Below are 25,468 nucleotides of genomic sequence, written 5' to 3'. Positions count from 1 at the left end.
CACCATGGGAATCGTAGCAGGCCAGGGGCGGACCATGGACCATGTTGACCTTGGGTGGGATTTTCCAGTTTTGGGGCGACTGCGGCTGGAAAATCTCGCCAGATCCACCCTACCTCCTGCCCTAAGTCACACATCATCCTGTTTGGTAATCCTCTTAGCTAAACAGAATAAAGATGGATTAAAACCTACCTTTCACATAAAACCTTCTGTTTCTTGGTGCAAGTTTGAATTTGAGTGCATTGTGATGTGAAAGCCGGATTTTGATTGAGGAGTATTGTTTGGATGAGGTGTTGTGTTTGAAGCGTTATGCTTGATTCAGGAATTACTTGTAATGGAAGTGAATGGAAAGTGCTTTGTTCCAATGGAATTATATAATTGGATCAAATTTGTACTTGGATCAGGCAGGCATGTTTCTGTTGAGTAATAAATTGCAGGGCTGCAATATCTGTCAGCTGCCACAAGAGACCACTAAAGCATTTCCAAAGTTTTCTAGTGTTTTCAGCAGACATTGCCTCAGCAATAGCTCAGTGAAGCATGTGAAAATAATCAGATGTTAAAGTTTCCTTTCTTGTTTTAGTAAAAACTTAAACAAGGACTTATTTAGCCAAATAACTGGAATAACTTGACAACACCATAAAATATTTACAGTTGTTCCCAAGAAGCTGTCAGTGTTGCAAGTTTTATAGCCGGGGTGGATTTTCTATTTCTTTTGTTTTACTGCTTTGCTAAAACTACATTAACGTGTATTTATATAACACATTTAAAGTCTTAAAACATCTCAAGGTGCTTCATAGGAATGTAACCTGGTAAAATGGACACTGAGCCAAAGAAAGAGACAATGACATTAATTTTTCCAATGTTTAACTGGCAGGCACTGGAGAAGGACAGTACAATCAACTGTGTCGAAGACAGACACAGCTCATGAAGACCATAAGACATAGGAGCAGAATTAGGCCACTCGACCCATCGAGTCTGCTCTGCCATTCAATCATGGCTGATATTTTTCTCACCCCCATTCTCCTGCCTTTTCCCATCATCCCTGATCCCCTTATTAATCAAAACCTATCTATCTCTGTCTTAAAGACAGAGAAGGGTGATAGTGTGCAACAGAGGATTTAATTTATCACTTTGAGAAAGGCTGTGGCAAGGCATGAACCCAATTGGAACAGTTCGAATATGGAGTTGCAGGAAAGATAGGCAAGGGTTTTGGAGGCTACAACACTTTTTTGGTTGTTTTCAAGGACAGTGAAGCAAAGCATCGTTTTTTTTGAAGAAGGGATGATGACATGGGATTTGAAAGGAGGTGGGCAGTACTTGAGGAGAGGAAACTATTCATAATATCAGCTAACTTGGGGGCCATTGGGGAAGTTGCCCAGGATTTGGTGGGAGTGGGGCCGAGAGAGGAGGAGGTGATTTCTCAAGGACAAGATGAGTTCAGACAGCGAATGAGGGTCAATAAGAGAGAAAATAAATAAAGAGGGTTCAGAACTAGGGCTTGGGAGAATCTTGGCTTAAAGGACAAGTGAACTGGAGGAATCTGGTAGATGCAACTGAAAGGATGATTTGATCTTAATAACGAAGAAGTCCATGAACTCCCCTCAGATGTTGATGGAGAGGGTGGAGAAGGCAGAGAAGCAGTGTTTAAGGAAAAGGTTGTTTGATTTTATAGTAGTGAGCAGTTTTGGCAGAGGAGAGCTGGGCCCGATTTTAATTAATGAGGTCCAGCCAGATTAGGAGATGAATGGCAAATCTATTGTGCTCTGTCTACATTTAATTCTGATGTGGAGATGCCGGCGTTGGACTGGGGTAAACACAGTAAGAAGTTGGATGCACTGCGGATCTTCTTACTTCTTACTACATTTAATTCTGCATCCCTTGGACTTAACAGTGAATGGAACTGTATCAGGCTGACTGGCCAGGGTGGGAGGAGAGGAGGAAATGTTGGAGACTGGTGCTAACTGCCTGAAGACACTTTTAAAGTTTAAGTTTATTTATTAGTGTCACAAAGTAGACTTATATTAACACTGCAACTGAAGTTACTGCGAAAATTTTAGCTTTCTAAAGGAAAATAAGACTACCAGAATTATTGATATATGCTTTTGTAATGACTGATGAATTTTTTCGGCTTGGAGGAAGTATCAATACTACCTCCCATAGTTCAGTTCAGTTAGGACTATTGATCTTCTCAATAGACATCAATGATCTGAACTTGGATCTGGGGGCACAATATCAAAAGTTGCAATTGACAAACAAAATGGGGAGTGTGGTTAACGAGGATTCAGATACACAAATATTTTGAAGCTGATAAAGTTGTAAAGGTAGCCCTTGGCTTAGGCTCTTAGCTTTAGTTTTACTCCCGATTATAAAAGTGCTAATGTTAAATTAATATAAAATCACTGGGGAGTCTGCTGTTAGAAAACTGTTAGTCCAAAGCTGAGCGGGTTAGGTAAATTAGCCTTGTTAAATTGCTCCTTAGCGTCAGGGGGACTAGCTAGGGTAAATACATGGGGTTATGGGGTAACAGGAATAGGGACTGGGGGGATTACAAAGAACAAAGAACAGTACGGCACAGGAAACAGGCCCTTCGGCCCTCCAAGCCTGTGCCGCTCATTGGTCCAACTAGACCATTCATTTGTATCCCTCCATTCCCAGACTGCTCATGTGACTATCCAGGTAAGTCTTAAATGATGCCAGTGTGTCTGCCTCCACCACCCTACTTGGCAGCGCATTCCAGGCCCCCACCACTCTCTGTGTAAAACACATCCCTCTGATATCTGAGTTATACCTCGCCCCTCTCACCTTGAGCCCGTGACCCCTCGTGATCAAACAACGTCACCTCCGAGGTGGGAAAAAGCTTCCCATTGTTCACCCTATCTATACCCTTCATAATTTTGTACACCTCTATTAAGTCTCCCCTCATTCTCCGTCTTTCCAGGGAGAACAAGCCCAGTTTACCCAATCTCTCCTCATAGCTAAGACCCTCCATACCAGGCAACATCCTGGTAAACCTTCTCTGCACTCTCTCTAAAGCCTCGACGTCCTTCTGGTAGTGCGGCGACCAGAACTGGACGTAGTACTCCAAATGTGGCCTAACCAGCGTTCTATACAGCTGCAACATCAGACTCCAGCTTTTATAGTTTATACCCCGTCCTATAACGGCAAGCATACCATATGCCTTCTTCACCTTCTCCACCTGTGCTGCCACCTTCAAGGATTTGTGGACTTGCACACCTAGGTCCCTCTGTGTTTCTATACTCTTGATGGCTCTGTCATTTATTGTATAACTCCTCCCTACATTAGTTCTTTCAAAATGCATCACTTCGCATTTATCTGGATTAAATTCCATCTGCCATTTCTCCGCCCAATTTTCCAGCCTATCTATATCCTGCTGTATTGCCCGACAATGTTCATCGCTATCTGCAAGTCCAAGGATTGTGGTTGGTGCAGACTCGATGGGCTGAATGGCCTCCTTCTGCACTGTAGGATTCTATGATTCTATGAAAACTGTGTGCTTTTGGGAACGCTGCTTAAGAAAGTGGGTCAAGGCCATGAAGAGAAAGAGAGGGGAGTTTTAATCACAACAATGGCAGGTTGGAGCGGACCGAGGAGGTGTTTAAAGCGGCAAATATGACAAACCTGAACCCAACTAGACTTGAGCATCCTTGCTTCCATTTCAACCATTTTGGGAGAAACCCATTTACCCTGCACTGGGTCCATCCTCATTATCTGGAAATGAGGTTCTGTTTAAATTTAATATTGTCAGCTAGGATTCCCAGAGATGCAAGAGCAGCCAGATCCAGTAGGTAAGTGCTTTTCACAGGATAGGGGTGCTTCGCCTACTCTTCATGCCTCTGTTATGAGCGACTAACCCTCATTCCCCCTCCCTTCCACTTCTGTCCTGCGATATCCCCATTCCTCCCTCCAGATCGCTGACCTGACTCTTGGACTTTAAGCAATAAATGGTTTCAGTTCTGAAGCTTCGAGATAGAACACCAGTCAAATAAAGAGAAAGTAAAGACAAAAGAAAAAGCAAAACAGGAGAAATGATTTGGAATTGTTTGGTTATTTTGCTCATGTTATAACCATGTATCATTGTTACATCAATTATTGCCACAGTAATGCTCATTCCCGACATCTCAGCTTTATTACTAAATAATTGTTGAACCCAAAAGCCCTGAGGTGAAATCTTATAAAATGATAAGTCCCAGAGGGTGAAAAATACACTGCGCTGGAGATACTGGTGTTCCAAAAGTTACCTATGTCCAGAAAAGTGTCGCTGACTTGCAGTTTCTTTTCACTTTGCATGCTAGCTGTTCTTAGGACACTTCATAGGGAGGTTATCAATTTAATTGCTGTTAGCATCAATGGCAAGTAAATACATAACTCCTTGGTATGACATTCCTCCTCCGTCTGTTATTTTAATGGGGGGCATTAATCTGTTGATTTTAGGTGAATTTACATTACTACTAACATAGTGGGCAGAAGATCACCAAATGGATCAAACACATTTCTATTGATGGGCGGCACGGTGGCACAGTGCTTGGCACAGCTACCTCACAATGCCAAGAACCCGGGTTCAATTCCCGGTTTGGGTCACTGTCTGTGCGGAGTCTGCATGTTCTCCCCGTGTCTGCATGGGTTTCCTCTGGGTGCTCTGGTTTCCTCCCACAATCTGAAAGATGTGCAGCATTGGCCATGCTAAATTTTCCCTCAGTGTACCCGAACAGGCGTCGGAGTGTGGCGACTAGGGGATTTTCACAGTAACTTCATTGCAGTGTTAATGTAAGCCTACTTGTGACACTAATAAGTAAACTTAAACTTAATATCATCAAAGTACTTTGTAACCCTTAGTTGTGCTGGACTGCTGGTAATTTCTTTTGTGTTTTCATATTGTGACTTCCCAAATACCACATTATCATTCTGGCTTGATGCAGGTCTCCTAGAATGCATGGTAATTGATTTCATTACCCTTCCTCCCAACAAAAGGATGGTGTTATACAACCCCCAGTATCCTGCCTGCCTGCTGTGTGTCAATATGTTGGCCACTCTCAGGAACTCATCCAGCTTTCTATTAAATGGTTGCAGCAAATCCTCATTTATTGCATGTGGCAGCAAATAATTTTAAATGTCTCTAACTCTGGACGGGGGTGGGTGGCGCAATCTCCTAACATCTAACCTTGTTTTATGCTTTTAAAACTGACACCTCCTGCTGTGGAAAATGGGTAAACACCAACACCATATCAGTGACTGAAGATCTATGTCTCAGCCTGCCCAAACTTAATTTTTCATGGGATCTTTAAAATCAACATTCATAAGGTTGTGAACCTTGCTGTTAGTCCAGGTTGGGTTCCAAGGCCTATCATGTCATTTTTTAACTCACTATTCACTCTGCTTCTTAAACATGTCTATTACATCTTTGTCAATCTCTTCTTAACTGCGACCTATCACTGACTTTGCATTCTGCTCCAACCCCTCTCCAAGTATAATTCATTACATTTCTATCCCTTTTCAGTTCTGTAGAAGGGTCATATGGACTCAGAACATTAACTCTGTTTCTCTCTCCATGGATACTACTAGACCTGTTGACTTTATCCAACATATTCTGTTTTTATTTCAGGTTTCCACCATCTGCAGTATTTTGCTTTTATATGCATCTTAATCATGTTGAGGGTGAAATTCCATGGTATTTTTGTGCTTGTCCACCATAGGTTTGACAGAAGAATGCCCAAGCTTTGGGATAATGACATAAATGGTGCATGTGCTACTTATCTGTGGTTTCAATGGCTCTCCAGTTGAAGCAATGAAAGATGAATGGGAGAGCTTCTGTGAAAATTCACATTTGGCGTGTAAAATTTTGAAAATCTATTCATCAAACGTTTTGTATATACCTTCGCTTCATGTAAGAATCTGAAAAGATGAAGCCACAGCAATTTCAAAGTGGAATATTAATTTCAACTATCTTCTATTTCATGTAAATATAACTAAAGCTTTCTGCCTTAAGTCATATCTGAATTTAACCAAAGTTAAGATCCTCAAAGCTCACCACTGCAAAATGTAGAATTTAGTTGTGATAAAATGTAATCTTTATCATTTGACCTCTCATGCCAAATGCTATTGACCACAACGACTTACTGTATTTTATCTCAAGGAAGTCACACTGTTTAGCATTTTGCAATGGTATATTTGTGTTTCATTAAGTTGAACTGTAAAGGAAGTTGCACCTTCAGAATTTGTTTTGTTATAATTCATTCACAGAGTGTGAACTTTTCTGGCAAGAACAGCATTTATTGCCCATCTCAAATTGCCCTTGAAAAGGTGATGATCTATGCCGCCTTGTACCGCTGCGGTCCATGTAGTGTAGGTACACCAACTGTGCTGTTAAGATGGAGTTCGAGTTTTGACCCAGCAACAGGGAAGGAATGGGATAGCCAGGATATAGGATGTTGTGAGACTCAGGGAACTCGGAAGTGGTAGTGTTCCCAGGCGACTGCTGCCCTTGTTCTTCTAGCTGTTAGAATTTTCAGGTTTGGAAGGTGATGCTGAAAGGATGAGTTGCATCTTGTACATGGCCGCCGAGTGCCAGTGATGGAGGGATTGATGTTCAACATGGTAACGATTGTCTTCTTTGGCAATGTAGGTCATGCAAATTATATCTGCAAAATTTGCTCAACTTGTCAACATCAAATCAGTTGTTTAGGTTTTCCTATTCCATTGAGGAAGTCATGATGGACAGAATTTTCCTCAGATGGATAAAATTTCCTTGATGCACGGTAGCACAGTGGTTAGCACTGCTGCTTCACAGCACTGGGATCCAGGTTCGATTCCCGGCTTGGGTCACTGTCTTTGTGGAGTTTGCACGTTCTCCCTGTGTCTGCGTAGGTTTCCTCCGGGTGCCCCAGTTTCCTCCCACATTCTGAAAGACGTGCTGGTTCGGTGCATTGACCCGAACAAGTGCCGGACTGTGGCGACTCGGGAAATTTCACAGTAACTTCATTGCAGTGTTAATGTAAGCCTTACTTGTGACTAATAAACTTTAAATATCGGGACTCAGAATTAATAGATTAACAGTATCTTTGTGAAAAAGCAGACATTAACTATTGACAGAAGAACCAGATATTATTCACACAAATGCTCACTTTCTCTGCGCCCTTGCAAAGTGTGGCATGTACATTTGTAGTCCATTTGGAAATTCTTTTTGTTCCTAATTCTTCTCCAACAAATGAAATTTAAAGTTAAATGTTCAGACTGGCTGTATTTGTTTGCTCTTTGGTGAACACTAAGCTGTGAACCTTATGTGTAAACACTACCACATAGAGGACATATAGATATTTATTGTCATTGTCTCTGCTTTCACATATTTGTGAGTTCAGTTTTGAAACTGAATCTTTTATCTGCTTATCTTACCAAAGAAACTGGTCAGCTTTTCATGTTCCTCACAGTGTGGGTTATAAAGCTGGAACAATGCCACAATGTGAAAGTCAAACATTTTTAACCTTGAAACTGGGTTGTTTAAATTCTCACAGTACCACGGGCTAGCCCCAAAACAGAACTTCTATTGCAATCATCACTGTTCAACTTTTCATAAGTCTTGGTCTTTTTTTCCCCCCTGAAAGGTGCTTTTAGAGCCACTGAGTTCAGTTATCACAAGTTCCTTGGGTAAGTGTCAATTATTTCTGCTGTGTTTAGAAACCACACTACGGCAAAGCTATTTGTCACCTCTGCCTTAGTTAAATTCCTGTCTTGTTTCAGACTGTTCAGCATGGATTGATTAGTGCAGATGTGAACACAACGGACTGCAGTGAAACATGAATTTCTTCATCTCCAATAGGGCATCACCCAAGGTAGCAACCAAAAGCTATCACGCAGTACAAACTGCAACTGTGCATGGGTATAAACAATCAGTAGGTGTCAAAAGAATCATATATCTGGGACAGTGTTCTGAGTATAAAGCAGCCATCATGCAAGATACTTGGAGGAACCTTCAAATTTTTCATGGATGTTTTTACATCATTTAAGGACTGATATCTTGGAAAGCATTTTGGGACAGTAACTAGACTGATTTCATAATTATGAATAAAAGCAAATTACTGCGGTTGCTAGGATCTGAAACCAAAAGAGAAAATGCTGAAAAATCTCAGCAGGTCTGGCAGCATCTGTAAGGAGAGAAAAGAGCAGGTGTTTTGAGTCCAGATGACCCTTTGTCAAAGCTAGAAGGCATAAAAAGTGGGAGATATTTATACTGCAGGGGGAGGGAATGAAAGATGAGTCATGGCCACAGAAACCAGGGAAAAAGGCTGAATTAGCTGTGCACAGACAGAATAAAGGGTGTGAATGGCCAAACAGCAGAGAAGCTAAAATGAGAGGGTAAGCTGTGACAGATGAAGATGTTGGGGGGGGGGGGGGGGGGGGGGGGGGGCGGTGAAGGAATGGATGGGACAGAGGTAAAATTTAGAAAAGGGAAAAGCAAAGGAAGAGAAAAGGAAAGGGAAGGGGGATAAAGTAGGGGGAAAGAATTGTGGGGGTGGGGGAAGAAAACTGAAGAAAGACAATAAAGAAATAAAAGGTAGAGAACAGTAAAAAATTAAATAAAATGGAGTGAAAACAAAGGGGTCGAGGTGGGGTAGAGCAAATCATCTGAAGTTATTGAATTCGATGTTGAGGCCGGAAGGCTGTAAAGTGCCTTCCAGTCTCAAGGAAGATGAGATGCTGTTCCTCCAGTTTGCGTTGAGCTTCACTGGAACATTGCAGCAAGTCAAGGACAGACATGTGGGCATGGGAGCAGGATCGTGTGTTAAAATGGCAAGCAACCGGAAGGTCAGAGTCCTGATTGCGCACAGACCGAAGCTGCTCAGCAAAGTGATCACCCAGTCTACGCTTTGTCTCTCAGACATAGAGGAGACCACATTGGGAGCAGTGAATGCAATAGACCAAATTGAAAGAGGTGCAGGTGAAACACTGCTTAACCTGGAATGAATGTTTTGGACTTTGGATGGTGAGCATGGAAGAGGTAAAGGGACAGTTGTTACACCTTCTGCAGTTGCATGGGAAGGTGCCATGAGTGACGGGAGAGGTGTTGGGTATAGTGGAGGAGTGGACCCCTGGAGGGAATGGTCTCTGCGGAATGCTGACAGAAGGAGTGAAGGGAAGATGTGTTTGGTGGTGGCATCACGCTGGAGTTGGCGAAAATGGCGGAGGATTATGCTTTGCATGCAGAGGCTGGTAGGGTGAAATTTGAGAACAAGGGGGATGAGAGGTGAAGGAATAGGGCCTATAAAAGGTGAACATAGAACATAGAACAGTACAGCACAGAACAGGCCCTTCGGCCCACGATGTTGTGCCAAGCTGAAGGGGGGAAAATCAGTACGGAACCGGTAGAAATGGCAGAGGTGCTTAATGAGTATTTTGCCTCGGTTTTCACAGAGGAGGAGGACATAGGTGGATGTACTGTGGGCTTGCAATGGACTGAAAAGATTGAGTATGTGGACTTTAACAAAGAGGTTGTGCTGGAATCTTTGAATGGCATCAAGATTGATAAGTCGCCGGGTCCGGATGGGATGTACCCCAGGTTACTGTGGGAGGCGAGGGAAGAGATTGCAGAGCCTCTGGCGATGATCTTTGTGTCATCGATGGAGATGGGAGAGGTGCCGGAGGATTGGAGGATTGCGGATGTAGTTCCTATTTTCAAGAAGGGGAATAGGGATAGCCCAGGAAATTACCGACCAGTGAGTCTAACCTCAGTGGTTGGTAAGCTGATGGAGAAGATCCTGAGGGACAAGATTTATGAGCATTTGGAAAAGTTTAGTACGCTCAAGAATACTCAGCATGGCTTTGTCAAAGGCAGATCGTGCCTTACGAGCCTGGTGGAGTTCTTAGAAAATGTGACCAAACACATTGACGAAGGGAAGGCGGTAGATGTGGTTTATATAGATTTTAGCAAGGCATTCAATAAGGTCCCCCATGCAAGGCTTCTAGAAAAAGTGAGAGGGCATGGGATCCAAGGGGCTGCTGCCCTGTGGATCTAGAACTGGCTTGTCCAAAGGAGGCAGAGAGTGTGTATAGATGGGTCTTTTTCTAAATGGAGGTCGGTCACCAGTGGTGTGCCCCAGGGGTCTGTTCTGGGACCCTTGCTGTTTGTCATTTTCATAAATGACCTGGATGAGGAAGTGGAGGGATGGGTTGGTAAAAGTTTGCCGATGACATGAAGGTTGGTGGGGTTGTGGATAGTTTGGAGGGATGTCAGAAGTTACAGAGGGACATAGATAAGATGCAAGACTGGGAGGAGAAGTGGCAGATGGACTTCAACCCAGATTAATGCGTAGTGGTCCATTTTGGCAGGTCAAATGGGATGAAGGAGTACAATATAAAGGGAAAGACTCTTAGTACTATAGAGGATCAGAAGGATCTTGGGGTCCAGGTCCATAGGACTCTAAAATCGGCCCCGCAGGTGGAGGAGGTGGTTAAGAAGGCGTATGGTGTGCTGGCCTTTATCAATCGAGGGATTGAGTTTAGGAGTCCGGGGATAATGATGCAGCTATATAAGACCCTCGTCAGACCCCACCTGGAGTACTGTGCTCAGTTCTGGTGACCTCATTACAGGAAGGATGTGGAAATGATTGAAAGGGTGCAGAGGCGATTTACAAGGATGTTGTCTGGATTGAGTGGCATGCCTTATGAGGATAGGCTGAGGGAGCTCGGTCTTTTCTCCTTGGAGAGACGTAGGATGAGAGGAGACCTAATAGAGGTATATAAGATGTTGAGAGGCATAGATCGGGTGGACTCTCAGAGGCTTTTTCCCAGGGTGGAAATGGCTGCTACGAGAGGACACAGGTTTAAGGTGCTGGGGGATAGGTACAGGGGAAATGTTAGGGGTAAGTTTTTCACACAGAGGATGGTGGGCGAGTGGAATTGCCTGCCGGCAGTGGTGGTGGAGGCAAACTTAATAGGGTCTTTTAAGAGACTCCTGGATGAGTACATGGGACTTAATAGGATGGAGGGTTATAGGTAGGCCTAAAAGGTAGGGAAATGTTCGGCACAACCTGTGGGGCTGAAGGGCCTGTTTGTGCTGTAGTTTTCTATGTTTCTATGTTTCTATCCTTGTTCTGGGCGGGTGGGGAGGGGGTGAGGGTCTTGGCGTGGGAGATGGACTGCACGCTGTTGAGGGCCCTGTCGACAACTGTAGATGGGAATCCACGGTTGACGAAAAAAGAGCGCATATAAGAAGCCTCACTTTGGAAGGTGGCATCATCGGAACAAATACGATGGAGGCGAAGGAGCTGAGAGAAAGGGATGGAGCCCTTACAGGATGTAGGGTGTGAAGTGCTGTAGTCCAGATAACTGTGAGAGTCTGTGGGCTTGCAATGGATATTGGTAGATAGTCTATTGCTGGAAATGGAGACAGAATGGTCAAGGAAGGGAAGGGAAGTGTCTGAGTTGGGCCAGGTGAAGATCTTTGCTCCCCCTTTGCTTCCCCTTTTCTAAATTTTGCCTCTGTCCCATCCATTCCCCCCCCTCCCCCAACATCTTCACCTGTCACAGCTTACCCTCTCATTTTAGCTTCTCTGTGGTTTGGCCATTCACACCCTTTATTCTCTCTGTGGACAGCCATTAGCACTCTTTACCCCTGGTTTTTGTGGCTATGACTCATCTTTCATTCCCTCCTCCTGCAGTATAAATATCTCCCACATTCTGTGCCTTTTAGTTTTGACAAAGGGTCATCTGGACTCGAAACGTCAGCTCTTTCCTCTCCTTACAGAAGCCAGACCTGCTGAGATTTTCCAGCATTCTCTCTTTTGGTCTTATAATTATGAAGATGCACTCAGAGCTGAACTTTGATCATTAGTGAAAAGCTGGGAAGTAAGCATTTGACCCAGATCATTAAAGGTTGAAGTAGTAAGTTAAACTGTACATCGCAAACTACATTACACAGTTTTGAAGTTAGCATGCCATGATCAAGACTAGGTACGAGAAATTGTGGATATTTGGACCAGATTCTTAGCAAAAGCAATGAATACCATTTTGATTAATGCATTAAAGTGAGATTTGGATAAATATCCAGTTATTGATCAAGTTGAAGGCTACATAAATGTAGAGTGGAAAGCAGTTGTTTCTGAGCTTTAATTTCATTTAATAGTACCATGAAAATGAAATACCATGAAGAATAAGTGATAAATAATGAGTGTTTAAACACAAGAAATGGTAGCAGGAGTAGACAATCAGGCCTGTTGAACCTGCTCCTCCATTCAGTACTATCATGTCTGATCATGGACTTTAATTCAATTTTCCCACTCCCCCCACCATCCCCATATCCCTTAATTCCCTGAGAGATCTGTCTATCCCTGCCTTAAATATATTCAATGATGTACTCATCCCAGGGACTAATTTAGGAAAGCCTTGTTGTACTGTCTCCATTGCAAGTATATCCTTATTTAAATTTAGAGACCAAAACTGCTCACAGTATTCCAGATGTGGTCTCAACAAACCCCTGGATAATAATAGTAAGAATTCTTTATACCAGTACTCAAATCCCCGGATAATAAAGGCCAACATGCCACTTGCCTTCCTAATTGCTTGCTGCACCCACGTGCTAACTTTCTTCTTTCCTTGTACAAGCACACCCAAGTCACTTTTAATATCAATACTTACAAGTTTATTGCTGATAAAAGACATTTTGTCGAAGCTTTCCATCTTGCACGCATCAGGACAATCACAAGAATACCAATGTCAGGGGAAACAACAACGTTATACTGTATGATAAAAGAGTGTTAAATGGTTGGCAAGTGGACTCTGATTGACAGAAGTGTTGTCATGGAGAATGCACCAGTTAATGGTGACTGACAATTAACTGTCAAGCATTGTTTGAAAATTTAAACCAGGCAGCTTGACTCTGATTGATCAAGGCATTGCTCTCAATATGAATGGCTATCACTTATTTTGTTTAGCTGAAACAGGCACAATGTGTACACATGTTCTTTCTGTAAAGAACAGAGGCCTGTGTATAAATATATGCAGCTTCCAGTGCACATAAGTGTGCCGGACTGCAAGCCTGACTGACCATTTTAAATTGGTTGTCAGTGAAATTCTCAGCCCACTGAGGATTATTTAGTAAATATGTCCAATGAGGATTGAGGGGTTGTCCTATGATGAGAGGCTAACAAAATTGGGCTTAGATATTCTGGAATTGAGAAGATTGAGAGGCTATCTCATTGATACCTACAAAATTATGAAGAGGCTTGATGAAGTGGATTGTTTCCACTGGTCGGTGAGTCTAAAAGCTGGGGACACAGTCTCAGGATAAGGGGCGATCATTTAGGACTGAGACGAGAAGAAATTACTTCACGCAAAGGATTGTGATTCTTTGGAAATCTCTATTCCAGAGGGTTGTGGATGTTGCATTGTGAAATACATTTCAGAATCGCATCTAATGTCGGACACTGAGTTTTGCAAGCACAGACTGGTCTGTACCTTGCTCGTTGTGAAAGCAGACTGAACGTGTTGTTTGATGTAATCTGCCGGTCTTTGAGCTACATACCTAGCATCACACTGTCTCTTCATCCAATTCAACAATATAGATTGCCTCTGCCATTTACTCATTCCCAACAATAACTTCTGTATCAGCTTCTAAGGGACCAATGTTTATTTTGGCCACTCTCTTTTTATATACTTATAAAGTCTGTTTTTATGTTTCTGCCTAGTTTACTCTCATTCTACTTTTTCCCTTTTTGATCAACTTTTTAGTGGCCCTTTGCTGATTTCTAAAACATGCCCAATTCTGTCTTGCTTCTGATTTTTGTAACACTATGCAGCAAACCCTACCACCTCCGAGGTTCCCAGAACGGAAATCTCTATTAGCCTCAGGGGGGAATTAATGATTTCACCTGAGCGAGGCCATAAAATCCCGCCCTATAAGCCTTTTCTTTTAATCTGATACTATCCTTAACTTCCTGCATGAGCGATGGATGGGCATTCTTGCTGAGTTTCTTTCAATGGAATATATTTTTGTTGAACATTTTGAATGGTTTATTCAAGTGTTTCCCACTGTTCATTTACCTCCTTACCTTTACTCAATTTTCCTTAGCCTGTCCTCCCCATATAGCTCACATAATTGGCTTTGTTTAAGTTTAAGAGTCTTGTCTGAGATTGAAGTATGTCACTTTCAAACTTAACATGTAATTCAAAGTATTCAATAGTATTATGATCACTATTTCCCTGTGGATCTTTTACCATGACATTATTTATATAATGTACTTCATTACACAAAACTAGCTCTATCTTTATCAGTTCCACAAGGTACTTCTCTAAGAAACTGTCACAAAAACTTTCTACAAACTCATCTGTGAGACAATTCTTATCTATTTGATTGTCCTCGTCTATATCAAGATTAAAATCCCTCCAATTGTTATATTTCCCCTGTTACAAGCTCCAATAGTTTCTTGTTTAATGCTGACGGTCGTGACCTCCGGGGACCAGCATTTGATTCCTGGCTTGGGTCACTGTCTGTGCGCAGTCTGCACATTCTCCTTGTGTCTGTGAGGGTTTCCTCCGGGTACTCCGATTTCCTCCCACAGTCTGAAAGACGTGCTGGTTAGGTACATTGGCCATGCTACATTTTCCCTCAGTGTGCCTGAACAGGCGCCGGAGTGTGGTGACGAGGGTATTTTCACAGTAACTTCACTGCAGTGTTGATGGAAGCCTACTTGTGACACTGATAAATGAACTCTAGAGGGGCTCTGAAGAGGTAAGGAGAAGCTAGCTGAGAGGAAGGTCCAGAGGCAAACAGAGCCTAACAAATACTGCACTCTCTCATCCCACTGTCTGAGATTTGCAGAGATTTCAGAAACTTGCAGAGATTTCTATTCTGGATTAGAACTCTTCAGCCATAAGAGGAGATGTTTAATACAGGGTTGACTGCCAAGATGCAATCCATTGTCTTCTGGGATGGATAGCTGCCAAAGAACAGAGCAAATTCTCTCATTTTGCTGTACACGATGGCTGATTTCGGAAATCGCTTAAAGTAGATCCCTCTAAGGAAAATGAGCGTTTTCTAATTGCAATCTAGTCTTGTTCACTGCAAAACATTGGGTCAGGACAGAACCAGGTTTAGCCATGATATCCTTCAAGATGAAAAAACCTGTGAACAATTACTGCCTAGATTTGTGCTTGGAGAATTGGCACTCAAGGAAGAATTTTGTCCCTGCTCAGTGGGAATAGAGTGGGCAAGTGGTTTAAATGGAGAGACTGCATTTCCTGCTCCATTTCGTCAATGTCTGATTTTAATGGCAGATGAGGCAGCCTTTAGTTTAAAAATAAAATAATGCAGATGCTCGAATCTAAAACAAAAACAGAGTTTTTTTATTAAGTTTATTCATTTGTGTCACAAGTAGGCTTACATTAATACTGCAATGAAGTTACTGTGAAAATCCCCGAGTCGCCACACCCCAGCGCCTGTTCGGGTACACTGAGGGAGAATTTAGCATGGCCAGTGCACCTAACCTGCACGTCTTTCAGACTGTGGGAGGAAACTGGAGCACCTGGAAGAAACCTACGCAGACTCAAGGAGGACGTGCAGATTCTGCACAGTCACTTAAGCCAGGAATCGAACCCAGGTCCCTGGCACTGTGAGGCAGCAGTGCTAACCATTATGCCACCAATAGGCAGGAATCTTGAGCACAAATGCTAAATGAGATGCTATAATGTCAACAGACCTGCAGTAGCCTTTTAACTTCAGTCTGAATTGCAGATAGCCCATGTGTGATCTCTGATCTGAAGCCAGCGGAGGCCCTCCAAGGTGACTAAAATACACTCTTAGACTGGGGCTAGATTGAGCACAAATGAAACATTTACATTGTGAACCTTAATGCATCAACTGAAATGCCATTATCTTTACTGATTTTAACAAAAAGAATATCGATGCTATGGCCAGAAACAATGTATGACAAGTCAGTAAACTGACCCACTAGAGAATGCAGTCTGAACAGAAAAAGTTTATACTTACCGTCAAAACTCAAGCATCAAAAGTGGTTTGATGGTACGTTCTGTTGTATTATCCATTTAGTGTTGTATTTGATTTTATCATATTACGCGTCAGCATGTTAAACTACAGCACATACACCAATAATCTCAAGGGCTCTATGTGTGAACCCTCATGCGTTACGTCTCACATACAATGTTGTGCTTCTTATAAGTCTCAACTAACAAGCATACTCTTTAGTCAGGTCTTGGCTTTTGGTCAGGTTGCTTCAAAACCTCCATGATCCAGGCAACATTTGCATCCACTTCAGATGCAGAGTTACCTTCAACAAGACATTCACCTTTCTTTGGAGATTCACATTACTTGTCTAAGTCAAAGTGACATGGGTTTTGAGATGTCTTTAAAAATACCTAGATTTTATAGATACACTGGCTGAGAGCAGATGGTTTATTGAAATCTTTGTGAAAACAAAAAGGTAATGTTTTTACTTAAGTTGTTACTGCGTACTCTGAAATGTTTGTGCACTAACAAATTTAAGTTACCAGGAGTTGGTTGTACATGCATGCCTTCCTCACCATCACCTTTACCTCCCTATTATTTACGTGAATTGGATATCCATTATTAAAACAGATTATGAACTGCAATCCATTTTTCAACAGCTTTTGCACCTTTTTTCTTGTAAAATCTATCAACTAGTTTTTGCCAGAATCTATTTCACATAACTACTCCAGTATCTTGTGGAGAAAGCATGAAACATCATAAATTTACTAATCCTGGTTCTCTATTATTCAAAAACATGTCTCAAGAGATAGGTTTCTACTCAAAAGGGGCCAGAGTGAAAATTCTGTAACATTTACATGAATTATTCCACAGTGAATCAGATGCAATTCTGCAGCTGTGCTGGAGGCGGCTTTTAAAGTGCTATCGGGTCACACAATTTTCAGTGCACAGAGCTTTCCATAGAATGGCACTCCTTCTACAAAGCTCTTTGTTTAGTCTGCACAGAAAATTAGTGAAAGCGCTTCTTTGGGGAAGATTCAACCCTTCTTGCATCTTTTCTGTGTCATATTCTAAAGGCATATACTAACATATGCTTAGCACTGCTGCCTCACAGCGTCAGGGACTTGGGTTCGATTCCCAGCTTGCGTCACTGTCTATGTGGAGTCTGCACTTTCTCCCCGTGTCTGCGTGGGTTTCCTCCGGATGCTCCAATTTCCTCCCACAGTCCGAAAGATGTGCTGGTTAGGTGCATTGGCCATGCTAAACTCTCCCTCAGTGTATCCAAACAGGCACCGGAGTGTGGCGACTAGGGGATTTTCAGAGTAACTTCATTGCAGTGTTAATATAAGCCTACTTGTGACAATAACAAATAAAGTTAAAAGAACTCTTACAGCCCACCATAAATGTGTTGTTTAACTTTCACAGATCATGTTGAATACACTGATTGGCTAATCAGTACAAACGAGGTTGAGCCACAGAACTCAATGTAGCTGTGTTATTTAACAAATCCTCAGCAAAACAGTTGTCAGTTCACAAAACATACTTTGTAATTATAGTTTATTGACTTTTCGAACAGTGTACATCAAGTTTTTTTAAATTATTCATTCTTTTGAGCCGAGTGTCTTTGACAAGGTGAGCAATCTATCCCTAGTGGGTCTATCCCTAATTGCTTTTAAGAAAGTGATGGTGAGCCAGCTTCTTGACCTGCTGCTGTCCATGTGGTGTGGGTGCACCTAAATGCTGTCAGGAAGGGAGTTCCAGGATTCTGGTGCCGTGACAGTGAAGAGAGGGCAATATTAGGGGAGCCGATGGCTTAGTGGTATTATCGCTCGACTATTAATTCAGAAACTCAGCTAATGTCCTGGGGACTCGGGTCCGAATCCCGCCACAGCAGATGGTGGAATTTGAATTCAATAAAGATATCTGGAATTGAGAATCTACTGATGACCATGAAACCATTGTTGAATGTCGGAAAAACCCATCTGGTTCACTGATGTCCTTCAGGGAAGAAAATCTGTTGTCCTTACCTGCTCTGGCCTATATGTGACTCCAGATCCACAGCAATGTGGTTGACTCTCAACTTCCCTCTGAAATGGCCTAGAAAGCCACTCAGTTCATGAGCAACTCATGATGGGCAATAAATGCTGGCCAACCAATGACGCCTATGTCTCATGAATGAATAATAAAATATATATCCCCAAGTCAGAGTGGCATGGGGCTTGGAGGAGAACAAGCAGTTGCTGGTGTTTCCGTGCTGCCATTTTCCTTCGAGGTGGTAGAGGTCACAGATTTGAAAAGTGCTGTTAAAGGAGCTTTGGCAAATTGCTGAAATGTATTTTGTAGATGGTACCCATGATAGCTGCTGCTGTGGGCCAGTGGTGGAAGGAGTGAATGTTTGCGGCGGTGAATGGTGTGCAAATCAAATGGGCTGTTGCGTTGGAATGTGTTGAGCCTCTTGAGTCTTCTTGGAGCTGCACTCATCCAGGCAAATATTGCATCACACCTTTGACTTGTTCCTTCTAAATGGTGATTATTAAGCAAGATGATGTGCAAGGCAAACATCTGCGGGATGAGCGGCATCGAAGTGGCGCTCCTCACAAAAATAGTTGCTTCATCAAGCGAATGTAATAGCAGCTGACTGGAATACTGTAAGTGACAGGAAAGTATAATGTATCAAATGGATAAATAGGATGAAACAGAAAAGATAATATTTAAGCTGTCCTCATTGCCAACCAGTAACACCAGAAACAGGAGAAAGCAATGACTGGGAAGAATAAATTGGATTGCAATTTGTGCAAGTAAGATTGTGGGGCCCTGAGCAGTTAACCCTATGCTGCAGATGTGAAGGAGCAAATCAAAAGAAAGAATAAGTAACAGCACCGGTATTGAAATCTTGGCAAGGAACTGCAGATGTGTGAAAGGACTATTGTTTTTGGGAGTTGAAAGGCATTTGGGTCCAAGAGACACTTGTTTTTGGAATACTTATGACTCTTCTCTGAAAGAAATACTGATTCCCTTCAAGATTATTGCAAAAAGTCGCAACTTGAAATCACAGGCTTTGATGGAGGAAATACTGTGCTCCACTGTTTTGTTAGGATCAAATGTGTCTGCTCCTCGGACAGTTCACAGAGATTTTGGTGTGGTTATTTTTAGTTCCTGGAAGCCTGGGAAGTGCAGGATCCACGCTGTTAGAATGTTCTTGAAGACGCAGCTGTAACGGGGCCTCTGAATCTGATTATAAGAAATAACAAAGATGTTTTGTATGAAGCACAAGCAGGAAGAAGTAAGGTGGGTGGCAACATCTATCATAACTCAAGAGAAAAATAACTCTCAAAGCTGTTGAAATAAATGTGGGCGAAAAGACAACAGACGTCAGCAGGTCTCACATATTATTTTCCCATGTACTGCAAATCTCTCTGGTGAATTTGAATTAACATCCTAATATTCTGACTTTCAATGCAGTGTTTGCGAAGTGTCAAGTTCCCTTCTGTGAAGCTTGAATTCCACAAAAATCTGATTTGTGAGTTGATATATCTGGCTAGATGGACCGTGTTCCTTCTTGGCAGTATGACCTTGTATGGCAGCAGACAGGATCTGAGTTAGTACATTTTAATCACAGCACATTTTGTAGCCTGTCTTTGATTTATGGTGCAGCTTCATTGTTGGAAAGAAACAAAATCACACATTAGGGATCATAAACAACTAATCTGGACAATCCTACTTATTATCTTATTCAACAGCAATATTGCAATTAGTTAACAATTCCTTTATCGTGATATCATGCAGCTGCCAGGATGGCAGAAGGTAAACAGAATGGACTTTGATCTTTTACATCTAACAATTCCTTTATGTCCCTACACTTCATACTTTATAGGTGTGTACTAAATAATGTTGGATTTATGTTAGATCTTGAAAAAATGTTATAACAAATCTTTTTTCCATTATAAATGATGGAAATTGCTTCGAAATGGTCTTTGATGCGAAGCCGTTACGCCCAATATCGTCATGACTTTGCTCACTTTTACTCCAAACACACAACACAGAAATTTCAAAACCATATTTATGAATCATTTTGATTTGATTTATTATTGTCACATGTATTGGTATACAGTGAGAAATATTGTTTCTTGTGCACGATACAGACAAAGCATACCGTACATAGAGAAGGAAAGGAGAGAGTGCAGAATGTAGTTTTACAGTCATAGCTAGGGTGTAGAGAAAGATCAACTCAACACGAGGTAGGTCCATTCAAAAGGCTGATGGCAGCAGGGAAGAAGCCGTTCTTGAGTTGGTTGGTATGTGACCTCAGACTTCTGTATCCTTTTCCCGTTGGAAGAAAGTGGAAGGCAGTATGTCCGGGGTGCATGAGGTAATTGATTATGCTGGCTGCTTTGCCGAGGCAGCAGGAAGTGCAGATAGAGTCAATGGATGGGAGTCTTGTTTGCATGATGGACTGGGCTTCGTTCATGACCCTTTGTTCATGACCCACTCACCTGATGAAAGGGCAGCGCTCCGAGAGCTTCTGCCACCAAATAAACCTGTTGGACTTTAACCTTGTGTTGTGAGACTTCTTACTGTGCCTACCCCAGTCCAATGCCGGCATCTCCACATCATGACTTCATGACCCTTTGTAGTTTCTTGCGGTCTTGGGCAGAGCAGGAGCCATACCAAGCTGTGATACAACCAGAAAGAATGCTTTCTATGGTGCAAAAGTTGGTGAGTGTCATATTGGACATGCCAAATTTCCTTAGCCTCCTAAGAAAGTAAAGACGTTGATAGGCTTTCTTAACTATTGCGTCTGCATGGAGGGACAAGGACATGTTGTTGGTGATCTGGACATCCAGAAGCTTGAAGCTCTTGGCCATTTAGAAACATAGAACATAGAAAAACTACAGCACAAACAGGCCCTTCGGCCCACAAGTTGTGCCGAACATTTTTTGTTTTTTTTTTAGACCACCAATGGCAGGAAAGTGGGGAGGTGTGGGGGGGTGGGGTTTGGGATCAGGTGACTAAAAGCCTCTGGGAACATGCTCGAAGCAAACTTGGCAACCCATAGCCAAACCTGGCAATGACCTGAGTCGTCCAAAGATGGAGCACTCATCCACTTCATCCTCATTGATGTAGACAGCGGCATATCCTCCTCTATGCTTCCTGAAGTCGGTGACTAGCTCCTTCATTTTGTTGACATTGAGGGAGAGATTATTGTCATTGCACCAGTTCATCACATTCTCTCTTTTTCCTGTACTCTGTCTCATCATTGTTTGAGATCCAACCCACTACGGTGGTGTCATTAGCAAACTTGAAAATCGAGTTGGGATGGAATTTGGCTACACAGTCATAGGTGTATAAGGAATATAGTAAGGGGCTGAGGACAGAGACTTGTGGGCCAGTGGTGTTGAGGACGATCGTGGAGGAGGTGTTATTGCCTATCCTTACTGATTGCGGTCTGTGGGTTAGGTAGTCTAGGATCCAGTCACAGAGGAAGGAGCCAAGCCCCAGTTTACAGAATCTCTACATTGCAGAAGGAAGTCATTCAATCCATCGAGCCAACACCGATAACAATTCCACCCAGGCCCTATCCCTGTAAGCCCACGTATTTACCCTGCTTGTCATCCTGATAGTAAGGGGCAATTTAGCATGACCAATTCACCGCACCTGCACAGCTTTGGACTGTGGGAGGAAACCAAAGCACCTGGAGGAAACCCATGGGGACATGGGTTTGATGTGATCTGAGGCTGGAATTGAACCTGGATCCCTGGCACTGAGGCAGCAGTGTTAATAATGATATCTAACCGATGAGATGCAAAATTGCCATGGTAATAGAATATGTTACCTGGGCTAAAGAGGCTACTGAATGTAGAGTACAGATGATGTTTGATTATACACTTCATCTGAATCTGATAACAGGATGCACTCAGACTGTGTTGAATTATGTCTTTGGTCTCTGTTACATACAAACAAATTTATATGGTGAACAAATCAGAGAAACATATCATAAATTAGCCATTAATTATTCCAACTGACCTCAGATTTCATCGAGCTCCTTTATATACTCTATTATTTTTAACATCAAAGGATTATCCTTTTAAAAATCAACTTCTATCTTGGCCAAGGGTCAAATTGAGACAGGTTTTACAATCAATCATTCCAATTGAAATTCCAAGATGTTCCAGTACAGCTACAACACTGAAATCTACCTGACAATGTGGAAGATTATCTGGACAGGTCATATCCACAAAAGACAGGATAAATTATATCCAGCCAATTATCTTCTCCTATCAGCCTCTTCTCAATAATCAGCAAATTGATGGAAAGGGCCATTGGCAGTGCTGTCGTGTGGGACTTACATAGCAATGACCTGCTCACTGATGGTCAGTTTGAGTTCCGCTAAGGCCAATCGGCTCCTGACCTCATTATGACCTTGGTCCATATCTGGACAAAAGAGCTGAATTCAAGAGAGGAAGTGAGAGTGACTGCCCTCGATATGAAGGCAACATTTGGCTGACTGTGGCATCAAGGAGCCCTGGCAAAATTGAAGTTAATGGGAATCAAGGCCAATACTCTCCAGTAGTTGGAGTCACATCTGACACCATGGAAGATGGTTGTGGTTGTTGGAGATCAATCATCTCAGTTCCTGGACATCACTGCAGATGTTCCTCAGGGTAGTGTCCTAGGCCGAATCATCTGCAGCTGCTTCAACAATGACCCTCTCGCCATCATAAAGTCAAAAGTGGAGACGTTTGCTGATGATAACACAACTTTCAGCACCATTCATGACTCCTCAGATACTGGAGCAGTGTTTGCCTATATGCAGCAAGATAACATTCCGACTTTGACTGATAAGTGGCAAATTATGTTTGTGCCACACAAGTGCCAGGCAATGACCATCTCCAACAAGAGAGAATCTAACCATCTCCCCTTGACATTCAATGGCATTACCATCTCTAAAACCCCCATTATCATCTTGGGGGTTACCATAGACCAGAAACGGAACTGGACCATCATATAAATACTATGACTACAAGAGGAAGTCAGAGACTAGGAATCCTGACGTGATTAACTCACTTCCTGACTCCCCAAAACCTGTCCACCATCTACAAAGTATAAGTCAGGAGTGTGATGGAATGCTTTCCACTTGCCTGGATGAGCACAGCTCCAACAACACTCAATAAGCTCAACACCATCCAGGGCAAAGCTGCTGGCTTGATCAACACTCCACCCAACAATTTAAACATGCACTCTCCCCACCACTTACACGTAGTGGCAGCATTTTCTACTACATACAAGGTGCATTGCAGCAACTCACTAAAGGTCCTTTGAAAGTACTTTCCAAACCCAAGACTTCTACCACCTAGAAGACAAGAGCAGAAGATGCATGGGAAACACCATCACCTTCAAGTTCCCTTCCAAGGCACACAGCATGCTGAATTAGAAATTTATTGCCGTTTCTTCACTGTTGATGAGTCAAATGCCTGAACACTCCCTAACAGCACTCTGGGAGTATCTGCACTGGATGGACTACAGTGGTTCAAGAAGGTGGCTCATCACCACTTTCTCAAAAGCAGTACGCTGAGGGAGTTTAGTATGGCCAATGCACCTAACCTGCACATCTTTGGACTGTGGAAGGAAACTGGAACACCCAGAAGGAAACCCACGCAGACATGGGGAGAATGTGCAAACTCCACATGGACAGTGACCTGAGGCCAGAATCGAACCCGGGTCTCTGGCACTGCAAGGCAGCAGAGCTAACCACTGTGCCACCATGTGGAGATGCGAAAACGTTACAAGATCATCGCTTGAAAGGGAATGGCATTTCAACTTCCACATTATGCACAGACCACTGCTTTCTTATTTAACAATAGAACTGATGTGTGCATCCCATTTAAAGATCTGCTTGGAAAAAGTATGCTCACATCTTGATGTTAACTAACTATACCACATGGGTAGTTCAAGAAAACCTCTCAAGGACTGGGCAATAAATGCTGGCCCAGCCAGCGATGCTCACATCTTGTGAAATAATATATGTTGGGTATATTTCTCCAGGCAGCCTTTGGAGGGGCCTTCCTAGCCTTCAAAACCAGAGGATGTTCGCCAGAAACAGCTGAGCAGCCAGAGCAGGTGGCTGAGCAGCTCAGTTGAGAAACCTCTGCTATGAAGATGGCACCCTGTAAGAAGAGTAGAAGAGTGAATGGAAAGAATTGCAGTTGCACAAGGTTTTTAACATTGTGCTACAGTCTGTATAATCCCATAAAAACGATAAGAACAAAGAACAAAGAACAACGAACAACGAACAAAGAACAATACAGCCCAGGAGCAGGCCCTTCGGCCCTCCAAGCCTGCGCCGCTCCCTCGTCCAAACTAGACCATTCTTTTGTATCCCTCCATTCCCACTCCGTTCATGTGGCTATCTAACTTTTAAAACTTTTAACTTTTAAAAAGAGATTTGGAGTCCCAGTCACTGACTCAAAAGAGCACGCAAAATTTCATTTTTAAGACTTTTGCTGTAACAAACAAACTAAAACTATCAACTAAACATTACTTAATAGACAACTAATACACTCAACTCCACAAAGATACTCCCCCTTTTCTTTCTGACATGACAGCAAACCCATGCTATATTTATATGTAACATGGTGTGGCACTCTCCACAGAATTTTTGTCTTTGCAGGAACCAATCCAATTTTACTCCCAGCTTCCAACAGGCTTCCTTCTCCCAAATTTACTGTCTAGTGAAAGACATTTCCCTCAGTCTTCTGAGAATCCCTGAATTGACTTCCAGCAGCAAAACTTAATCTGGTGACTCCTTATCCCAGCCACACCAGGGTAAATCTTCCAGTGTCCTTAAACCTCCACAAGTTCCATCTCTTTGACCTGAGAATGAGCTCCCGCCAGTATCTTGTTCATTGGCCAACAGAAAGTAATCTTCTGCTATACACAGCAGCTGCTGTTTTTCCTTTATCTCTCTCCAAGACTCCCCTCTGTCTCGCTTTCTCTCTCTAAGTTGTCTCTTTGAGTTAGTGGCAGAATTTTCCCGTCCAGCCCATCATAGGAACTGTCACACCACATTGTCAAATTGTGTATGGCAGGTGATGGATGCTCAACTTCTTTCGGAGAAGGATGTTCATTAATTTAAGAAAGCTGAAAAAATGTGACTAATAACTTTCCATGTGAATTGTTGACTGCATGCAGGGAGATGCTGGTGCAGTGGTAAGTAGTCTCAAGTTAATGTTCTGCAGGACGTGGGGTCAAATCCCACTGTGGCAGCTGGTGGGATTTAAATTCAATTAGTAAATCTAAAATGGAAAGCTAGTCTCATTAATGGTAACCATGACAACCATCATCAATTTTTCTAAAAATCCATCTAATTCACTAATGTCCTTTAGGGAAGTAAATGTCCTTACCTGGTCCGGCCTACATTCCAGACCCACAGCAAGGATAAGAAAACAAAATAGAGAAATAGGTCAAAGCTGGAATCCTTAACTGTCATAATTGGAGAGGATT

At 42.6% G+C, this 25,468-nt stretch overlaps 1 long non-coding RNA gene across 1 annotated transcript in view; it reads left to right on the top strand.

Annotated features, from left to right (window-relative positions):
• The first annotated feature begins 19,126 nt into the window (after positions 1 to 19,126).
• Positions 19,127 to 25,468, top strand: part of LOC144493486 (uncharacterized) — a 154,872-nt gene continuing 148,530 nt past the window's right edge. The window contains exon 1 of the long non-coding RNA XR_013497754.1: positions 19,127 to 19,255. This is a non-coding gene — a long non-coding RNA (uncharacterized LOC144493486). The remainder of the gene's footprint in view (positions 19,256 to 25,468) is intronic.

Source organism: Mustelus asterias, chromosome 5 (assembly GCF_964213995.1).
Source record: "Mustelus asterias chromosome 5, sMusAst1.hap1.1, whole genome shotgun sequence".
Lineage (NCBI taxonomy): Eukaryota > Metazoa > Chordata > Chondrichthyes > Carcharhiniformes > Triakidae > Mustelus > Mustelus asterias.
Note: the sequence above shows the minus strand (reverse complement) of the source record. Positions and strands in the feature narration are given on the sequence as shown.